Raw genomic sequence first — 20,281 nt, 5'->3', positions numbered from 1 at the left:
GAACTGGAGGGCCAGCGGAAGTGTTTAAACTCAGAAGAGTGTTCCTGGAGCCATTCTGTAGCACATCTAGATGTGTGGGGTGTCGCATTGTGGTGATAGAATTGCCCGTCCATCGGAATGCACAATGGACATGAATGAATGCTAGTGATAAGACATGATGCTTACGTACCTGTCAGAATCGTATACACACATATCACGGGTTGCATGTCACTCCAATTCCACACGCCCCACACCATTACAGAGCCCCTGCCGCTTTAACAGTCCCCTGCTGACATGCAGAATTAATGTATTCATGGGATTTCTCCTTATCTTTTCACGTTCATTATCTTGATACAATTTGAACCTTTCTAGGTAGAATCAGTCGCTGCATTCGGAGTCTTCATTCCAGATTTAACTGTAGTGATGTTTGCACATAGTACGATTGCTTTTCCAGACTTATTAAATCTCGTAATCGTATGCACCAGGTTCTATTTTCACAAGGCAACATGTTTCCAGTCATCAACAGCACAATGTCAGTGTTGACGGGCCCGCGCAAGGCGTAAAGTTTCGCGTCGTGCAGTCACCAACGGTACATGAGTGGGTCTTCGGCTCCTAAAGCCGATGCCGATGATGTTTCGTTGAATGGTTGGCACGCTGAGACTTGCTGAAGGCCCAGCATTGAAATCTGCAGCAACTTGCGGAAGGGTTGCACTTCTGTCACTACATCTACATCTACATGACTACTGTGCAATTCACATTTAAGTGCTTGGCAGAGGGTTCATCGAACCACAATCATACTATCTCTCTACTATTCCACTCCCGAACAGCGCGCGGGAAAAACGAACACCTAAACCTTTTTGTTCGAGCTCTGATTTCTCTTATTTTATTTTGATGACCATTCCTACCTATATAGGTTGGGCTCAACAAAATATTTTCGCACTCGGGAGAGAAAGTTGGTGACTGAAATTTCGTAAAAAGTTCTCGCCGTGACGAAAAACGTTTTTGCTGTAATGACTTCCATCCCAATTCGCGTATCATATCTGCCACACTCTTTCCCCTATTACGTGATAATACAAAACGAGCTGTCCTTATTTGCACCCTTACGATGTCCTCCGTCAATCCCACCTGGTAAGGATCCCACACCGCGCAGCAATATTCTAACAGAGGCCGAACGAGTGTAGTGTAAGCTGTCTCTTTAGTGGACTTGTTGCATCTTCTAAGTGTCCTGCCAATGAAACGCAACCTTTGGCTCGCCTTCCCCACAATATTATCTATGTGGTCTTTCCAACTATAGTTGATCGTAAATTTTAACACCCAGGTACTTAGTTGAATTGACAGCCTTGAGAATTGTACTATTTATCGAGTAATCGAATTCCAACGGATTTCTTTTGGAACTCATGTGGATCACCTCACACTTTTCGTTATTTAGCGTCAACTGCCACCTGCCACACCATACAGCAATCTTTTCTAAATCGCTTTGCAACTGATACTGGTCTTCGGATGACCTTACTAGACAGTAAATTACAGCATCATCTGCGAACAATCTAAGAGAACTTCTCTGATTGTCACCCAGGTCATTTATATAGATCAGCAACAGCAGAGGTCCCAGGACGCTTCCCTGGGGAACACCTGATATCACTTCAGTTTTACTCGATGATTTGCAGGCTATTACTACGAACTGCGACCTTCCTGACAGGAAATCACGAATCCAGTCGCACAACTGAGACGATACACCATAGACCCGCAGCTTGATTAGAATTCGCTTGTGAGGACCAGTGTCAAAAGCTTTCCAGAAATCTAGAAATACGGAATCAACTTGAGATCCCCTGTCAATAGCGCCCATTACTTCGTGCGAATAAAGAGTTAGCTGCGTTGGACAAGAACGATGTTTTCTGAAGCCATGCTGATTACGTATCAATAGATCGTTCCCTTCGAGGTGATTCATAATGTTTGAATACAGTATATGCTCCAAAACCCTACTGCAAACCGACGTCAATGATATAGGTCTGTAATTAGATGGATTACTCCTAGTACCCTTCTTAAACACTGGTGCGACCTGCGCAATTTTCCAATCTGTAGGTACAGATCTATCGGTGAGCGAGCGGTTGTATTTGAGTGCTAACTAGGGAGCTAATGTATCAGCGTAATCTGAAAGGAACCTAATCGGTAAACAATCTGGACCTGAAGACTTGCGCGTATCAACCGATTTGAGTTGCATCGCAACGCCTAAGATATGTACTTCCAAGAAACTCATGCTAGCAGATGTTCGTGTTTCAAATTCTGGAATATCCCATTCGTCTTCCCTGGTGAAGGAATTTCGGAAAACTGCGTTCAATAACTCCGCTTTAACGGATCAGTCGTCGGTAACAGTACCATCGGCACTGCACAGCGTAGGTATTGACTGCGTCTTGCCGCTTGTGTACTTTACATACGACCAGAATTTTTTCGGATTTTCTACCAAATTTCGAGACAATGTTTCGTTGTGGAACCTATTAAAGGCATCTCGCATCGAAGTCCGTGCCAAATTTCGCGCGTCTGTAAATTTTAGCGATTTCGCGTTCTTCTGAACTTCGCATGCTTTTTCCGTTGCCTCTGCAAGAGAGTTCGGACCTGTTTTGTGTACCACGGGTGATCCGTTCCATCTCTTAGCAATTTATGAGGTATGAATCTCTCAATTACTGTTGCTACTATATATTTGAATTTGAGCCATATCTCGTCTACATTTGTATAGTCAATTCGGAAGGAATGGAGATTGTCTTTTGAAGGCTTCTAGTGACAATTTATCCGCTTTTTTAAATAAAAGTATTTTGCGTTTGTTTCTGATGGATTTGGAAGAAACGGTATTGAACCTAGCTACAACGACCTTGTGATCACTAATCCCTGTATCAGTAATGATGCTCTCTATCAGCTCTGGATTGTTTGTGGCTAAGAGGTCAAGTGTGTTTTCGCAACCATTTACAATTCGCGTGGGTTCGTGGACTACCTGCTTGAAATAATTTTCGGAGAAAACATTTAGGACAATCTCGGAAGATGTTTTCTGCCTACCACCGGTTTTGAACAAGTATTTTTGTGAACATTCGAGGGAAGGTTGAAGTCCCCACCAACTATAACCGTATGAGTGGGGTATTTATTTGATACGAGACTCAAACTTTCTCTGAACTGTTCCGCAACTGTATCATCGATGTCTGGGGGTCGGTAGAAGGAGCCAATTATTAACTTAGTTCGGCTGTTAAGTATAACCTCCACCCATACCAATTCGCACGGTGTATCTACTTCGACTTCACTACAAGATAAACCACTATTGACAGACACAAACACTCCACCACCAATTCTACCTAATCTATCTTTCCTGAACACCGTCTGAGACTTCGTAAAAATTTCTGCAGAAATTATTTCAGGCTTCAGCCAGCTTTCTTTACCTATAACGATATCAGCTTCTGTGCTTTCTCTTAGCGCTTGAAGCTCACGGACTTTTCCAGCACAACTACAACAATTTCCAACTATAATTCCGACTGTTCCTTGATCCAAGCTCGTCTTGCATTTGCCATGCACCCTTTGAGATTGCTGCGCACCCCTTACTTTCCCGAGGCCTTCTAACCTAAAAAACCGCCCAGTCCACGCCACACAGTCTCCGCTACTCGTGTAGCCGTCAGCTGAGTGTAGTGAACTCCTGACCTAATCAGCGGAACCCGAAAGCCCACCACCCTCTGGCGCAAGTCAAGGAATCTGCAGCCAACACGGTCGCAAAGCCGTCTGAGCCTCTGATTCAGACCCTCCACCCGGCTCTGCACCAAAGGTCCGCAGTCGGTTCTGTCAACGATGCTGCAGATGGTGAGCTCTGCCTTCATCTCGTAAGCAAGACCGGTAGCCTTCACCAAATCAGATAGCAGCTGGAATCCAGAGAGAATTTCCTCAGATCCAAAGCGACACACGTCATTAGTGCCGACATGTGCCACCACCTGCAGCTGGCTGCACCCTGTGCTCTTCATGGCATCCGGAAGGACTCTTGCCACATCAGGAAGTACTCCTCCCGGAATGCACACGGAGTGCACACTGCATTTCTTCCCCTCCTTAGCCGCCATATCCCTAAGGGGCCTCATTACGCGCCTAACATTGGAGCTCCCAGCTACATGTTTGAGCGGTTCTCTTCAGATGTCGTTAGTTCCGTTCTAGCAGGATCTTTTCACGGCCGCAGCGATGTCGTGGATTTGATGTTTTACTGGATCCTTGATATTAACGGTCCACTCGCTAAGAGGTCGTACGGAAAAGTCACCACTACATCGCTACCTCGGAGATCCTGGAGTTGCGTCGACGATAACTCCGCTTGCAGACTAATTAAATCTTGATAACCTGCAACTGTAGCAGCAGCCGATCAAACAGCCGTGCCAGACACTTGTTATCACATAAAGGCTTTGCCGACCACAGCGCCGTATTCTGCCTGTTTACATATCTCTGTATTTGAATACGCATGCCTATACTAGTTTGTCTGGCGCGTCGGTGTAGTACACCAAGAATACTTCTCGCCTAAAAATTACGCATCAACATCATTTAGCAAGAATGATAAAATAAGAATTGTCATCCAGCTCCAAAACGCTTTAACCACCCCATGCAAGAATTTCATACATCTTGAAAAGGAGCGGTACTGTTACATTGGCATAGAGCCTTATACGCTTTGCGACTGCGTTCCTGTTCCATAAGAGATGATATGAACTTAACGGGGTCGAGATGGACTATACACACAATGTAGGCATATATAAATTTATGTATGTCTTTGCTTCTCCCTCGGTATGAACGATTTAGAAAATGTTGGATGGTTCATAGACGAGCCATTGGAGAGAAGAGAGCAAAAGTACAAGAGATTTACTGAATATATACCTCTAAAGCTGCTTATGGGATACCTTGAAGACATGCAGCGAATTGTTCTGAATGCTAAACAGAAACTTATTCTGGTACAGAGTACAATGGATAACAGCTCATGCTTTCAAGAATGTCAGGACGAGAACGAGATCACCATCAATAAAATAACATGGAAAATGCCACACGACACTCTGTCGGATGAGCGGTGTTTAAAGCTTTTAAAAGTTCTGAGTGCCAGTGTATTTCTATTGTTATCTATCCGTTCACTGGAGGTTTTCGAGTACCCAGTGCTACAGGCTGGAAGCAAGAACACATGGGCAATTAGAACGTCTGCTCAATTCGAGATACTTCACACTTGCGTTGCAGACTAATAGAAAAGGGGATGTAGGAAATAATTCCAACTAATTTGGCAACTGCAGGTTAACTAATACCGTAGTCTAATACAGTCTAGCATGTAATGTGTGTAATGGGTGATGTGCTTCACTGCATTAATCCCGTGGTTATTTACTCAGCCCACGAAAATCTGAGGAGCTGGCGACAATTATCTTAACAGGCTGTCCAAAAAAGAACGACATAATTTAATCTTGACCTATAAATCTATGAGTACAATCTGAATCTTCGGTTAATTTTTCAGAACACACAACAGCATATGCTCTATGTCTGCATAATTAACTGTGCCAACTCACTGGTGTTGTCCAAAAAGCTGTATAAATGAACAGATGTTGAGCAATACCCATAGCATTTCATAATGGTGTCTCAACGGACACATTCTCTGCCAGCACTGCATTACCGGGATGTTTCAAGGTTGTGAAAACATAGAGGACTGCAACGTGGTTTACAAGTATCAACAATATGGAAGATGCCCCATGGAGCCATTACAGTATTTTGTTATCTTCCATGTTAAACTTCACATTCATGTTCAAAACTAATGACTTTGTGTCCTGCACATACTTTATACATACTCGTGTACAAATGGGATAGGTTTCTTGTAAATAAGAACAACAAAGGCGTTTGGCAATGAATTTTTCATTTATTCAGTTCTCACAGATATATTTTGATTCTTAAGATTCAATCTGGTTCTTATGATACGATTTGATTCTATATTCAATGCACGTATACCTTTTTTACACAACAAGAAAAAAATTCACAAGACAAAATATTTACAGCTTTTAGATATAAATATTTGCACCAAAACTAATATGGAGGAATTTTTGTTTTTACGCTACACCTAAATTCCACGATCCCAATAGTAGCAGTTACACGGTTACTATACACCAACAATTCTGCAGGACTGTAAATTTTATATATGTAAAAGATATTCAGTTTTGGATGGCTAGTGGCAGGTGAAACTTAAAAACTATTGTATTTATATGATACGCAGAGCCTGTATTTCCGATGGACAATTTTCTTGGTAGACTTACATGGTGCACAGTTGTTTGGCGACCAATGTGATGCACAGACGTTCTTTCTTACAAGGTATACACTCGTGTTTGCAAGAGTACATAACACACATTCCTCCCAAACATGGTGTGCATTAAGAAATACGTGAATATTTACACGACACAAACACATCATAACTTACACTATGATAAAATGGTTAGAATATTCTGAAACATTTCTACCCAGTATCTTTTTCTCCACCAGAGACCTCTGCTACCTCTCTTTCGACTATGAATATAGGACAGTTTAAATCCCTTCATCCCAAGTGGCCCATTCATTGACATGAGGCGACATGCTTACTTATGGCAGCAGAACAGTGTACACTTCATGTCCTTTCGATCGAGTAGTAATTTGCCACACATACGCTGCGGTTGCAGCAGAGCATCGTGAGCACTGTTGTACTGGCGCTGGAAATAGTCCTCGATCGAGAGGACTCTCAAAGCTTCATGACACACACTGTTAGCCCGCCTCTGGGAGCACCGTCCAATGTCTGAAACGCATACATTTTCACTTGCAGACCTACGAACTCCACAGTCAGTGACCCATTTGCCTCGTTTTTCATTAGGTCAATAGTAATCTTGTTCTGTGGAACAATGACATAAGGATTATCGGCCATGTATGAAGACGTGTATAATTCTCCACCATGGCACCTTATTAATTCGTATTGATCGTAGTTATTAACCCAATAGGTAAAGCTGTCTGCATCCACATGAAGTAACTTAGGATTTACGAAACGAATTTTCGCAAAGTCATAATGGGATCAGCACATATGGACTTTGGACAAGTTTAGTATGCACATCCCCACGTACAAAGGATTCGTGAACACCATTGCAACCATCACCATATCCTCAGCAACAAAGTTCTCATTAGATATTCTGAACCATTTAAAATTAAGTCTACCGATAGACTTCCTTATGTCATAATGTCCATCCCATTCGGTTCTCATCAAAATTTCACGATGGTCCCTCTGATTCTTCATTTCTTTGCCGAAAACTGAATTATTTATTAATTTAAAAAATCTTTCTCCAAGTCCGACATCGCAGAAGCTCTCTGTCACGTATTCAGATCAATATACACCATAAACCAAGGGTACTACTTGATGAAGGCAGCCCAGATGGTTTTAACCAGCCTCGTCCCTAATCAGAGACACTGCTGCAGATTAAGACAATGAATAATGTACCTCCACTTATTCGCCAGTGCTGGCGTCTAATTTTGGGTTGCCCAACTCCGGAACTAGTTTTCTGGACACAGCGGGAAATCGGCGAGCACGTCATGCAAAGTAATAGGCTGTATGAGTTCTCTCTTTACCACACAACCCACAGTAGAATCAGCCACCTTACCTTCGATTTCTCACCTAGTCTCTTGCATTCTTCTTTGGACATGCATCGAAACTCGTCAGTTAGCAGTGATTGTTACATGGTGTGCCTGTATAGGTTATTGACACCCATGTACATGATCTGAGATGCTTTTAACCTCTCACCAGTAAGTGGGTTATTTGCCTTGGCTTGCCTATGGACATAACTACAATGGTGCCCACGGTTCCCTCGGTAAAACAAAGTGGTACGTCAGGACCGATTAATAGCTCGATGCTGTCCTTCGTTTTCTTGAACACAGCGTCCCTGAATAACGCAGGTGCTGTGTAACAAAAGGCGGCATCCAGAGAATATGTGGTCAAGCATAGGCTCCGAAAATTCTCGAAAAAATCTGCGAGCCAGAGCACGTCTGTGTCTGCGTACAGCTTAGCACACTCTTCTGAAGTGGAGATGTTTAATTTCCACCAGATATATACAGCATGCACTTCCCTCTGAGGTGACGCAGCCCAGAATTGCGGCATTGAACAGCTTTCATTTTAAAATCTTCATTCTCGTTGGACATGTCCATGTGAGTGTCATCACTGTAAGGCTTATCCACCGCCCACGAATGTTTTTCAAGGTCAGTTGGAGACCAAACCGCAGGATTATGCCCAACATCAAATTATTATCACTTAAGACTTGAATCATAGGGCGATGGAACTTTGTATGGTGTCGCATATGGTACGTCGTTTACTGTGAAGGTAGCATGTGAGGCTGTGGGGTCACCTTCATATCTTGTCAACAGAGCGAGGAGGCATTCAAAGTCGGCATACACCACAAACCGGCAACGCTCCTGATGAAGAGCATTCTTAAAGTTTATGAATTTGTTTTCTCAGTAGGTATAACAACTTATACCAAGTCCCTGCAAGCGCAGTCTGCTAGATGTTTTGCTGATAGCTTGTCTGACGAAAACGCATTAAGACACCTTAAGCAAATATTCTTTACACTACGATTTTTTCACAAATGGGAGGAAACAAGTCGGGACATGTCCCTGATTCAGTCATAGTGATATCTGTCTCCATAAGACAAAAGCAACTTGTTCACATGAATGTTACACTCATTGGAAAATTTTGAGAAATGGAGGGGTCCAACGACTGTATGTTTATCGTGATTGTTCTGCTCACCAGACTTTCGTTTCCCCAGGCCATGAACAAGAACAGTTTCTTCGATACTCTGCGCCTCAAATTTAGGAAGATTGGAATTTCGTGAAAAGGTCTTATGGGACCAAACTGCTGACGTCATCTGTCCCTAGGCTTACACACTAGTTAATCTAACTTAAACTGTCACTATGGACTACACACACACCCATGCCCGTGGGGGGAAAGGATCCTCCGATGCGGGCAGCCGCCCTAGACCACGCAGCTACGCCACGCAACTTCAAATTTTGTTATGTCCTGAATGTTTACGGGGCACTCGATACCATCAAAGTTGTAACTCTTCTTACTTTCAAGGTAACTACTCTATTGAGATGTGTACTGCAGCTTTTTCGTGTAAATTCTTTAGCAACCCACGACTGATAATGCATAACAAGCCATATAAGTTTTATTCTTGATAATGATACTTGCTTTCTTAACAGATTTATCCTTGGAAAGCTTGGTATAGCTATACCGTCCGTTTACTGGACCATAGACATGTGCATGGAGGTCAAGGTGTAGTGTTTGGCTGAGTGCTTTAGGTGACCCTTTGATATCCATCTCGAAAAACCTGTACAGTATAGCAGTCGAGGTGGACTCACGAGACTATTTGGAAGATTCATGTGCTCTGTGATATCACATCAGTTTCTCCTAAAGATAGCCTTGTCTCTTCAGTGCTAGAGGCCTGTTTGGGAGTGTGCTACAGTTCACTGCTCACGAAAGAGCTGTATTGAATCACGTGGTGCTAACAACTTTAGGGAGCTCCATTTCCAGAACAGGACAGCATCCTTTCAGAAACCCTAGAGGGGGATGGTACCGTCCTACTGAGTTCTCGACTCTGGTTAACGAGATTCGCCCTTAAAGGCATCTGCAGTGAATGAGTATTCCAAGTATGCTCTGGCGTTACTGTTCTGATGTCCTTCACTGAAGGAACAGGAGAGGGAAATGCAACTAGCTACAGCATTACAACTACTGCTACCATAACTGCAACTAGTTGACTAAGATGGTATTGCTGCTGGTTGAACGGGGAACAGGGAGGTGCACGTACATTATGGTTCAGGCGAGAACATAGAGGAGAAGGCGACAGTACATTGCCCCATTGTGAGCAGCTTGGCTACGGCTGCGGCAATGGTTGTTGCCAATGAAGCTGAGTCAGTTGCCGGAGGGAGACTGGCCCACGGACGCCATGGCACAAGCGAAAGTGCTGGCTTGAAGGCGGCTGCGACTGTGGCTGCAGCTGAGGATGCTGCAGTGCAGTGACGGGTGGCACCTTACATGGCTGTGTGCTGCACAGAACAGCTTCATATTAGTGGCTTCTTCGTCACCCCCTGTACCTGTGCCACAATTTAGTGTGGTGAGATCTCTGCTGAATAAAGAATATGTGAAAAAAATGAGCACAATGTTCCAGACATAGCAGCTGATGCAAGTACGTCATTATAAACACTGAAAATAGGTCAGCTGTGTGAGCGTGTCTTCCTTTGGCTCTGAGACATACCCACGAGGTCATTGAGAACCACTTCCACCATCTCTTCACATCTACGCAGCTTCCTCACCATCTCCTGCACCCATTGTGGTATGTCATTATTCTCGTCCATTCCAGGTCGCGAAATCACCTACAAATATTGATCTAATGAAATGGAAGTGTACACAGGCACAAAACTAATAAATTACCTTTAGAATTACACTTACACAATAGCTGTGACAACCTCGACCCTTCCGTGCTCCATTTCCTCGAAAGTATCTGCAACAACAAACAATATGTCTCAGATAAAAACGTATTATCTATACGCACAGTACTTCAACGAAGAAAAATATATTTACTTATTATTATGGTGCTGCTGCTGCTGTCACTGCTGCCTCTCAGCTTACAGCTGTTGCACGATTTGGTCGATTCGTACTGTGGCAATGAGATGACATGTATCCAATATTAGTACATTCTTAGCGACTGAATGGCAGAAAAAGAAAAAAATTACAATTATCGATTTGAATATGTGTTTACCCAGTAATTATGATTGCCTAGAGTGTTCGCTATTGTCGCTGCCACTGTTGCTCCTGATGATCGCTTCTTGGTGGAACTGGATGGATGCAATATCGGAAACTTGACACGCTAATAAGGACATAGCACACTGATGTGACGAGGGACAATAACAGAATGGGGACTACGGGAGGTGGGAGTAGGTTTTTTATACCTTCACTGATTCTGCCTGCATTAATCAGTATTTAGAGAAGGTATTGAAACCTCCATCTGCATGTTTGGACACATCTCTTCATACATGTTTTCAGAGAACATGGACATAACCATTTAGGAGAGGGAGAGAGAGAGAGAGAGAGAGAGAGAGAGAAAGAGAGAGAGAGAGGGAGAGAGAGAGAGAGAGAAAGAGAGAGAGAGAGAGAGAGGAAGCAAGACTGGAATTCCCAGGTCAAAAATTACCGCCACCTGATGCTTTGTTCAGGGCCATCTGGCAGATAGGCACATGGGTCCACTTGGACAGCTATTGGCACACATGGATCCTGTTGGTGGCTGACTGTGAGACCTCTCACAATGGTTTTTGCAGCCCCTGATAATGGTCTCTCAGAGCATTGTGAAGGATGGGTGCCTCATGAATGTGAGGTATCGTGCTAGTTATGCCTGCTGGAGCGTGGCAATGGTAGCAATGCACCATTAACATGCAGTGATTCACAGTGAACAGAGCTGTCAGCACTTGGATCTCCACCTAGTACCTACCTGGCGGACATGATTCAGTCTTTAGTGCACACAGAAGCATGTGCTAAGGGGTCCACCTGATGCTCAGTGGCGCCTGGCTGGCTGAAATATGCTTGGACGACCCAAGACAGTTGCTAATACATCACACGTCGTTTCCTTCCTCAGTGATTACAGGTACTGCATCATGGAAAGACATCTACCCTATGGGGACGCTCTGTCTCCTGCAAACTGATTCAATTAAGAATATTCAAGATGAACTGAACAATATATTATTCTGTCAATGGACACTGATTTGAATTATGTGTCATGAGATTCTTTCTCTTCAGCTCACACTGAGTCTTTTTCCTGCCAGTTTCCAAATGGTGAGTGGAGGTGAAAATGGGGGAGAGGAGGAGAGAGTTGGGGGAGAATGTAATTAATTGATTAATTTAATTAGCTTGTCAATTAATTTTAGATCAAAAGCGTGCTCTTGTAAGTGGGGGGGGGGGGTTGTTGGGGATTTTCCCGAGAGGTGGGCGAGAGGAAGGGGTGGGGGCTTCTAAGAGGGGCTCATAAATCAGCCGGTAGGGTGCTACAAATCAATTCACATAACAATAGGTGAACGGGATGTGGTGATAACTAGCCCTTAATGTATGCTTGCCCTTGAACGTATGCAACCCTCATGAACAAAATGGCCCACAACGAGTCTTCTCCCACATCTGGTCACTGGTATGGGTGTTGAAAAGCAAAGAAGTCAGTGTGCTACTTTTTTGTGGTAAGGCATTCTATGTCTTCTCCATTGGCTTTTTGAAAATCAACAAAAGATCTTCTATTTTGGAGGAGATTTACAATTTGTGTCATGCCATAATCTTTACTTACTGTGTACAATTTTCATAGGAGCTGTCGGTGATTTACTGTGTCGTAAGCAGCAGATAAGTCTATGAACACAGCGCCTGTGATTCTTCTTCCCTCGAATCCATCCTCGAAGCGTTGTGTCTGTTTCAGTAAATGCAATGCGCTAAATGACGTTGCTCTGAAACCGGCTTGTAGTGGGATTAGAAGTGGCTCCATTACTCCTGAGAGCCTGTTACATATCATCAGGATGCGTGTCTGTTCGATGTGTCGCTAGTTGGTTGGTTGGTTTGGGGGATTAAAGGGAGGTGTCGCTAGTATAGACGCGCATCAGTGTGGTTCGCCCGCGCCAGTTAGGAAACGAGCCATGGCGATAACATCTGTGAATGGCGCTGAACGGCGCAAGGTTTAGTTGGTTGGTGTCGGGCTGCAGAAGCAGTCGCGTTTCAAAGCGACGAGCTGATGGACACAAGGTCTGAAGTGTGAAGCGACAGGGAGGAAGCGGCGGTGGCCGTCACAGTCGGGAAGTGCAATTGGGTTGAAGCCGCGTGACACTGGCACAACCTGATAAGAGCCGACGACAGAAGGTGACATACTATGTCTATATATTATTCACTGTCCAGTTTAATGCTGGTTAAAAGTTTAGGAGGCTTCCCATGGCTCTTTGTAAGCTTGTCTCCATTTTTTGGTTTAGTAACTGTCACAGTGTTTAGTATCCAAAAATTTTATTTGAACAGCCAGTACAAAACTGTATTGGATTGAGAGTTAGTGCCAAAGTGTGTTAGCGCACTTAAATATTTACGAACATTTATTGCAAATTAAAGATGTCACATTGAGTTAGTGGCTGAAAATTTCATTTGAATAGCGGGAATAAGACTCTACCTGATTTGAGAGTAACTGCCACAGGCGTTAGGGCACGTCAATGCATTTCAGCATTTGTTTCAAATGGAAGTATAAATGTGGTGTGCGTACTGTAAGAGCTTCGGTACACACACCATCAGATTATTTGACTTGTCGCTCTAACGAAGTAGGCGAGTGTCAGCAATATGTCTTGTTGTCTTATCGTGGCGTGTTTATCTTCTGCTGTTAGGTCAGAAATGCCACTTGCACGCTTAGAGTAGCAGATTGACGGTCACCAACTTTAAACAGAACTTGATTAATTTTCACACACATTTATTAAAATAATAATAAACATAAAATTAACTTAACTTGGTTCTGGATGCTATTTAAAATTGACAATCTCAAGTTCCTTTGGTCTTGGTACGTTAATATGAGAATATCTCTGATACCTGGCAAAGTGTCTATACATTTCTCGTCATGGCTATGTACAGGAACATGATAATCTTATTAGTTGCAGACCGAAACTTGACTATAGACTGGTACAGACAAATGCAGACTAATGCAGACTGACTAATCGGAGGTCTGTACACTCTTTACAATACCTCGCGCGTTCAGGTATCACTGCGCGAGTGTGATCCGCGAGGAGAAAAGGTTCCACGTTAGCAGCAATCTCAATGGCTGCGTTGCATATTAATGCGCGGATCGGCGTAAGCAGAATTTGGTCCGTCTCTAAGACAGCACCATCTCGTAGTGCGGAGACGGACGAGCGCTGCGCCTGCACTGTTGTTCTTAGCGAGTCGAGCTCTTTTTGGAAAATTGTGTACGAGCTGATTACGGGGAGCTATGTACACAACAATACATGCCACAGCTGGTTAATTGCTGAGATGTTCATTGGAACGGTTAGCGCAAACCGTTTCTATTTGACAGTAGTTGTCACCGGATGTCAGAGCCCATAAATGCGAATCTGTGTCTCTATTTAGAGAATATGTGCTGCTGTCTGTTATCAGTGGTTAACTAATTTGATAAGCACTGCATAAAACTGTTACTGCTGTAGTAGTAACCGCCCCAGGCTGTGGATTTCATAAGTAGAGCTGAACTGTGCTTCTTGTCATAGTAGGTCATACACCGTTAGTGGTCGGACAGTTAGCATGGCATGTATACAGTGGTTCATTCTTTGAAGGCAACTGTTCCAGTGAACTTTTGTCTTTAAGTTCGTAGAAGTTCAAGACATTCTTTTCAATAAAGAGTAATTGCTGCTTTGGGCTAGTCCCTGCAAACTGAATCTTGAGGAAATATTAATATTTTAATACTTTAAAGTGTTTACTATTCAGCAAATGTTGTTCAACAAAGAGTAAGTGCTGCAGAGTACACGCAGTTTTTAGTTGGTGTTTAAACAATTAATAAAATAATAATAATAGGCGGTGAGCTAGTGCCCTTAACTTTATTTATTTTTCAAGATATGTCAATTTGCTGCTGTTGGGTAGTCCCAGTATATTTCACTCTGTGATAAGTTTCTAAAATAATTGTTGCACAGTGACAATTTGTTTGCAACTTCTTTTGTTAACAAAAGGTGGTATCGCATGTTTAGAAAATTTTGTGAAGACGTGGTTCATCTCTGGGCATTAGAATGGGTATGCTTCTTCCTCCAGTTCTTTGGTATTTAGCAGAGCACTGTGCATTTATTCATCACAGTAACCATATTTTTGGTTAAAGAATGGTTCAAATGGCTCTGAACAATATGGGACTTAACTTCTGAGGTCATCAGTCCCCTAGAACACAGAACTACTTAAATCTAACTAACCTAAGGACATCACATACATCCATGCCCGAGGCATGATTCGAAGCAGCGACCCATATTTTTGGCCACAAATCTTCCTTGCGTCTTCTACACTTACCGATAGCCTTATCGAGTTCTGTCATACTGAATGGCTTTCTGAATCGTATGTCTCTTGTGTTTGACGTCGTTTTGGTCTGCTATTTTTTATGTTCATGACTGAGTGTCTCGTTTGTCTGGGAGCATTCCATTTTTGAGCTACTGTGCAATTTGATCTGATTCGCCTGTGTGGCTGAGTGGTAATATGTGTGCCTCCATGCATCGTGTCCAGATTCGATTCCGGCGCGGTTGGGGATTTTCTCCGCTCGCGGACTGGGTTTTCTGTTGCCCTCATCATCCTTCGTCGTCATCACCGGTACACAAGTCGCCAATGTGGCGTCGACTGAAATAAGACTTACAATTCGGCGGCCGAACGTTCCCGAATGGGGCCTCCCGACCGACAATGCCGCGCAATCATTTCATTCCATCTGATTTTAAAACTTTGTGTTTTTTGTGGGATCGCTGACGAGGCAGTTGCCTTCCGTCTGTCTTGGGTTCATCCCCATTTCTTCCATTAGCTTGACCCATTCTTTGCGTCAGATATCAAGCAGATAACTAGATCCGATAATGGAACATATTCTTCTCCAAAGGGGCCCTTCAAATGAATATAGTATTGAGTTAGGAGTCCTGGAATTTTAGGGGCAGATCCTTGTACGTAATTACACATGCATCTATCTCCTCGTAAACTGCACCTTTTGTGGTCGGTCGTATTTTGTGGTGTTAGAATTTGAAACATTCTTGGTCGGTGCTGCGTTTTTGGACGGCAGGAGAGATTAGTCTGAAACGACGATCTGCCGCCTTCTCCATGAGGAGGAGCTCAGGTTTCTATTCACGATGCCACCTATCTCTGTTGAAAGAGTCAGGTAGTTTCATATATTGAGCAAGTGAAAAATCGACTGGACTCTGCCAATGTCAGGAGAACTTCACCATTTTTATTGTCTAATACATAGGCCCAAACATGACTGTAACAGTTAACGTCACCGACGACGAAGGAAGCTTTTTGTTTATGAAGGATTTCATGTGACTTGGAGCGAAAACTGTCATTTGATGGTTTACAAATTGAGGCCACTGTGCAATCCCTATTCACTACCCAGATGATCTCAGTATAACTCCCCTTGGTGTAGCACGTTGTTCTTCCTCGTAAGTCTGGTCTGGCGAAGAATGCCCTGACATATTGCAGTTGTGGTCTTCCTGCAACTAATTCCACCTCTGGAACCATGTTCTTCCAGTGCGTTTATTGCACGCAGAGTACGTCTCATTTATTCGATTGGTATTACTTATGTAACGGTTGCCTTTTTTTGTGCAAGATGATAGAACTCCTTCGAGGCGTCTCAACTGCCTGTTGACAGCGGGTAGGCTTCTCTCATGTACCTATGTTATGTATTAACCGTGTTTCATGGTGGTACTTCCCACTTGAAAGAGGGGAAGCGGATTTTCGGTTTAGTTCGTATCCCAGTGTGTGAAGGGACGTGATCTTCAGTCTCTCTCTAAATTTGACGTCAGACTCTACTTGTCCGAGTGAGTTCACCTTTGATCCTCGTTCTCATTGGATGGCATGCTGTAGACAGAAAAGAAGCAAAGTTGCACTAGACTGCCATAGGAAATACTTAAAGGTCATCATTCAGATTAATATGTTATATGGAATATACCAAATAGATATAATAGAAAGAAACGTCGTTTGTTATCATCTAGTGCTTACTCATTCATTCTGTTATCTTCTAAAATAACCGTACCAACTGCAGTAGAAGTTAATAAACTGTACAGTATATAAACCAATCTTTTAAGTACATTTAATATATAAAATGAAGTGTCGAAACGTTGAAAACGCCTCGACCACACTTTATTCAGACACTTCACTAGTAATAAACGTATGAGGTGCTGAGCAGCAAAGACGACGAAATACATTTTTATCGATTTTCTGATATCGATTTATTCATATGGTACTTGCCGCACTGAATCAGACGGTAGCCTCACTAAGCATCAGAAACGTACCGAAATCGTTTCTAAAGCCATTTAAGCCAAGTCCTAGCAGGTGTTGTATCTACACGGAATCCGACTTCTTCGGTTAAGATGCTTGCTATATGGGTGTTAGCGCTGTTAGTATTGTGTCTTTTTTCAAATTATAATCGGTTTTTTATTGTGAAAATAGAAGTGAGTATGTCAGAAGCTGCTCCAGACGAGGCACGTAATAGAAAAATAGACGAAGCTGGAAAAGCATCAAAGAAAAGTTTGAAACATGTTTACATTTTCCTGAGATGTCTATTCCAGGTATCCGGGGTTTAGTTTTAAAAGTGACATCTGGGTTGTTTTATAGTTATATTTCATCAGTAATTAAATTTTAAGGATTTGAGCTTCTGTTTATTGCAGATACTCGCCCACGTCTCTGGCTATCCTCTCAACTTACAACCGCAGATGACGTACAAAACTGTGGTGACTTCTAACAATAAACGACATTCAGAATTTTGATCCAGCTTTCTGCAGCACAAAAAATAACGTAATTGTAGATGGCTTTGTTCTGAAACCCCGCAGAACGGACAGCCTACAAGACGTAGCACAGGAAGAGCTGAAAGGGCAAGGCATGAAACGCGTGCTAGTGACCATAAGTCTGTAGCATTTAAGCTCAGCTCCGTGACTGCGTTTACCAAAAGTTGCAAAGAAATAGAATTCCACTACAGTAGAGGTAAAAGCTGAAGAACTTACCTTACTTTAGATCTGAGCATTCGAAGAATGGACGAGCTGTATAAGAGTAGTGTGGTAGAGCGAAAATTGTTGGGGAATGAACCCATTCTTCGGCATTTTTTCATTACACAGTTAATCCTCAGATTTCTAGCACATATAACACAGGATTGCTCTTTGTGCATTGCAGTAGATGAGAGACTGAAACAAGCTACTCAGAATGACTGTACCAAACTATTGATGAAATGAAGACAAAGTAGAAGCTTCATTCATTACAGGCTGAGTCCTTTATCAACCATTTAGGAGGGGAGACTGAAGGACATCTATTTCTCTCGAGATGAAAAAGAAGACCTCTTCCCAAAATACCGTGCCAGATGGCATACTACAGCTATAGAAAACTTTACTGCTGCATTCTGGCTGTAGTAACAGGGCAGTCAAGGCCAATGTTTAATTCACGGTCAGTATAAATGTACACATGAGTATAAATGTACACATGGCCCGAACACGAGATGCAGAAGTCCGTAAACCAGGTCGCATCTGCTGTTTCCAGCGAGGTGTGTAAGAAGAACGATGGAGATGATCTTGCTGACATAAACAAAATATCGTCCGGCAGTAGGTGGCTGTGCAGGACAAAACCCCAACCTGTTGGCCGTGTGCTCATACATGTCACCGAAACATACTCGAAGGAATGTTCAGTCACTTAAAATGTTTTCTCCAATTTGACAGATATATTAGTTTGCTAATGTTTCAAGAACAAAAGAATAATTTATGGCGTTTCTGAGTACCACGAGTTTCTCTTTTTCAAAACATGGAACCATAAATTTTCAGGGAAGAAACAGGACAGACATTTATTGGAGAGAAGAAGCTAAGTAGTTTTTAAAGACAACACAGAGGCTTCATTTTTCGCTTACGAAACGCAAATGTTTCCGTTTCGTTGTGAAAAATGTCACCCACACGTGAAACTTCCTGGCAGGTTAAAACTGTGTGCCAGACCGAGACTCGAACTCGGGACCTTTGCCTTTCGCGGCAAGTGCTCTACCAACTTTTTTTTTATTTAAGAAAATATTAAGCTCCGAAAGAGGTTTGAACAAAGAACCTTTTGCCTAGCAGCCAAACACCTTTTTTTATGGCAGACACACTATCCTTTTTTTTTAATAACAAACATAAACTGCTTCTAGCATTTTTTTTTTTAATATATAAGACGATGACTTCATAAAATAAAATTTTTCTGGGAAACGTAAATAAGTGGACTTTCCACTTTTTTTTACATAAGAGTGAAAAAAAATCCTGCTTCTGTCAGGACAAAATAACAACGGTCTACGTTCCTCTTTCAGGCGTGTACCTCGCTAATCCCATCATACCTCGCGTTGGTGTCGGGTCCGTCTTCACGTGTGTTTGTGGATCCTCTCCACTGTCCTGGTCCTTTCTTGTTCTGCTATTTATAGACAATAATTACATTCTCCTACCCGGGATACCCCAACTGGGTGGGGGATCAAGCAAGGCACTCCCTAAAAAATTTGCGTAATATGTTCGATATCTCGGATGTCTCATAAGCTGTGAGTGATGTTCCTGTAATAAGGCCCAGAAGTCAAGCACATTCTTACTGCCGTCTCGGAAAAGATAACGCACAGTCAAACCTCGAATCCAAGTCACTGCGTTTGTCTTTGTTCGGGGATAATATATCCTATCTGGGAGAAGTAATGTGCGTGGTTCTACTGTTTGCGGCCCCACCCGAAGGAGGAAGGCGATCATTTTTTTGACCAAACACCATACGTCCACCGAAGGACCGCATACCAGGCGATGCTCCTCTGTGTCTATAACATTGCACTGCGGACACAGTGGCTCGTCCGCCATATGAATTGTATGCAACCTGGAACGAGTCACGTATTTCCCATGTACCACCTGATACCACAGTACGCGCGTTCCCGTATCAAGGTGTGGATGGTGCACTGTACGCCATACCACTGACCACGTAACTGTTGGTTGGCGGCGCTCTACGGCATTGTTCGGCCGTCGTCGAGTCAAGATGTGATAGATATCACGTGCCGTTGCCGTCCTGGTAGTCGGTAGTTCCATATGTACATAACTGTGTTCCACAAAAAAAGTTCGCATATGGGTAAGCGATGGTGAGGAGTGAGCCACCGCCACCGGAGGCGAACGTGAAGGTGGAGCGAGTTCGTCTATCAAGGTGCCCGTCAGACAAGTCTGGTGTCGTGTCCACATATTTATCATTGTGGTTACATAAATAGCCACTGCTCGGTCGCGTACGTGGACTAGTCCAAGACCTCCACGACTACGAGGAAGGGTGAGGGTTTCGTATCCTACCTTAAAAAGCAGACCCGTGCTCACAAAATATCCTAGTGCCACCAGGATTCGGCGGGCCAGCACCACCGGTATAGGAAGAACTTGAGCCAGGTGGGGGATGCGAGAGGCTAGATAGGTGTTGGCAAAGGTGACCCGTTGTATCATATCCAGTGCCCTTAACCTGTGACTTCGGACACTCGCACGAATTGTTTGCAGAAGATGTCTGTAACTCAGTGCCGCCGTGCGTCGAACGCCTGTAGTGAAGATAATTCCTAGGGATTTCATCTTGTTG

Source organism: Schistocerca gregaria, chromosome 1, assembly GCF_023897955.1.
Source record: "Schistocerca gregaria isolate iqSchGreg1 chromosome 1, iqSchGreg1.2, whole genome shotgun sequence".
In the NCBI taxonomy this organism is placed as follows: domain Eukaryota; kingdom Metazoa; phylum Arthropoda; class Insecta; order Orthoptera; family Acrididae; genus Schistocerca; species Schistocerca gregaria.
The sequence above is the reverse complement of the archived record's forward strand: the minus strand, read 5'-3'. Positions refer to the sequence as shown.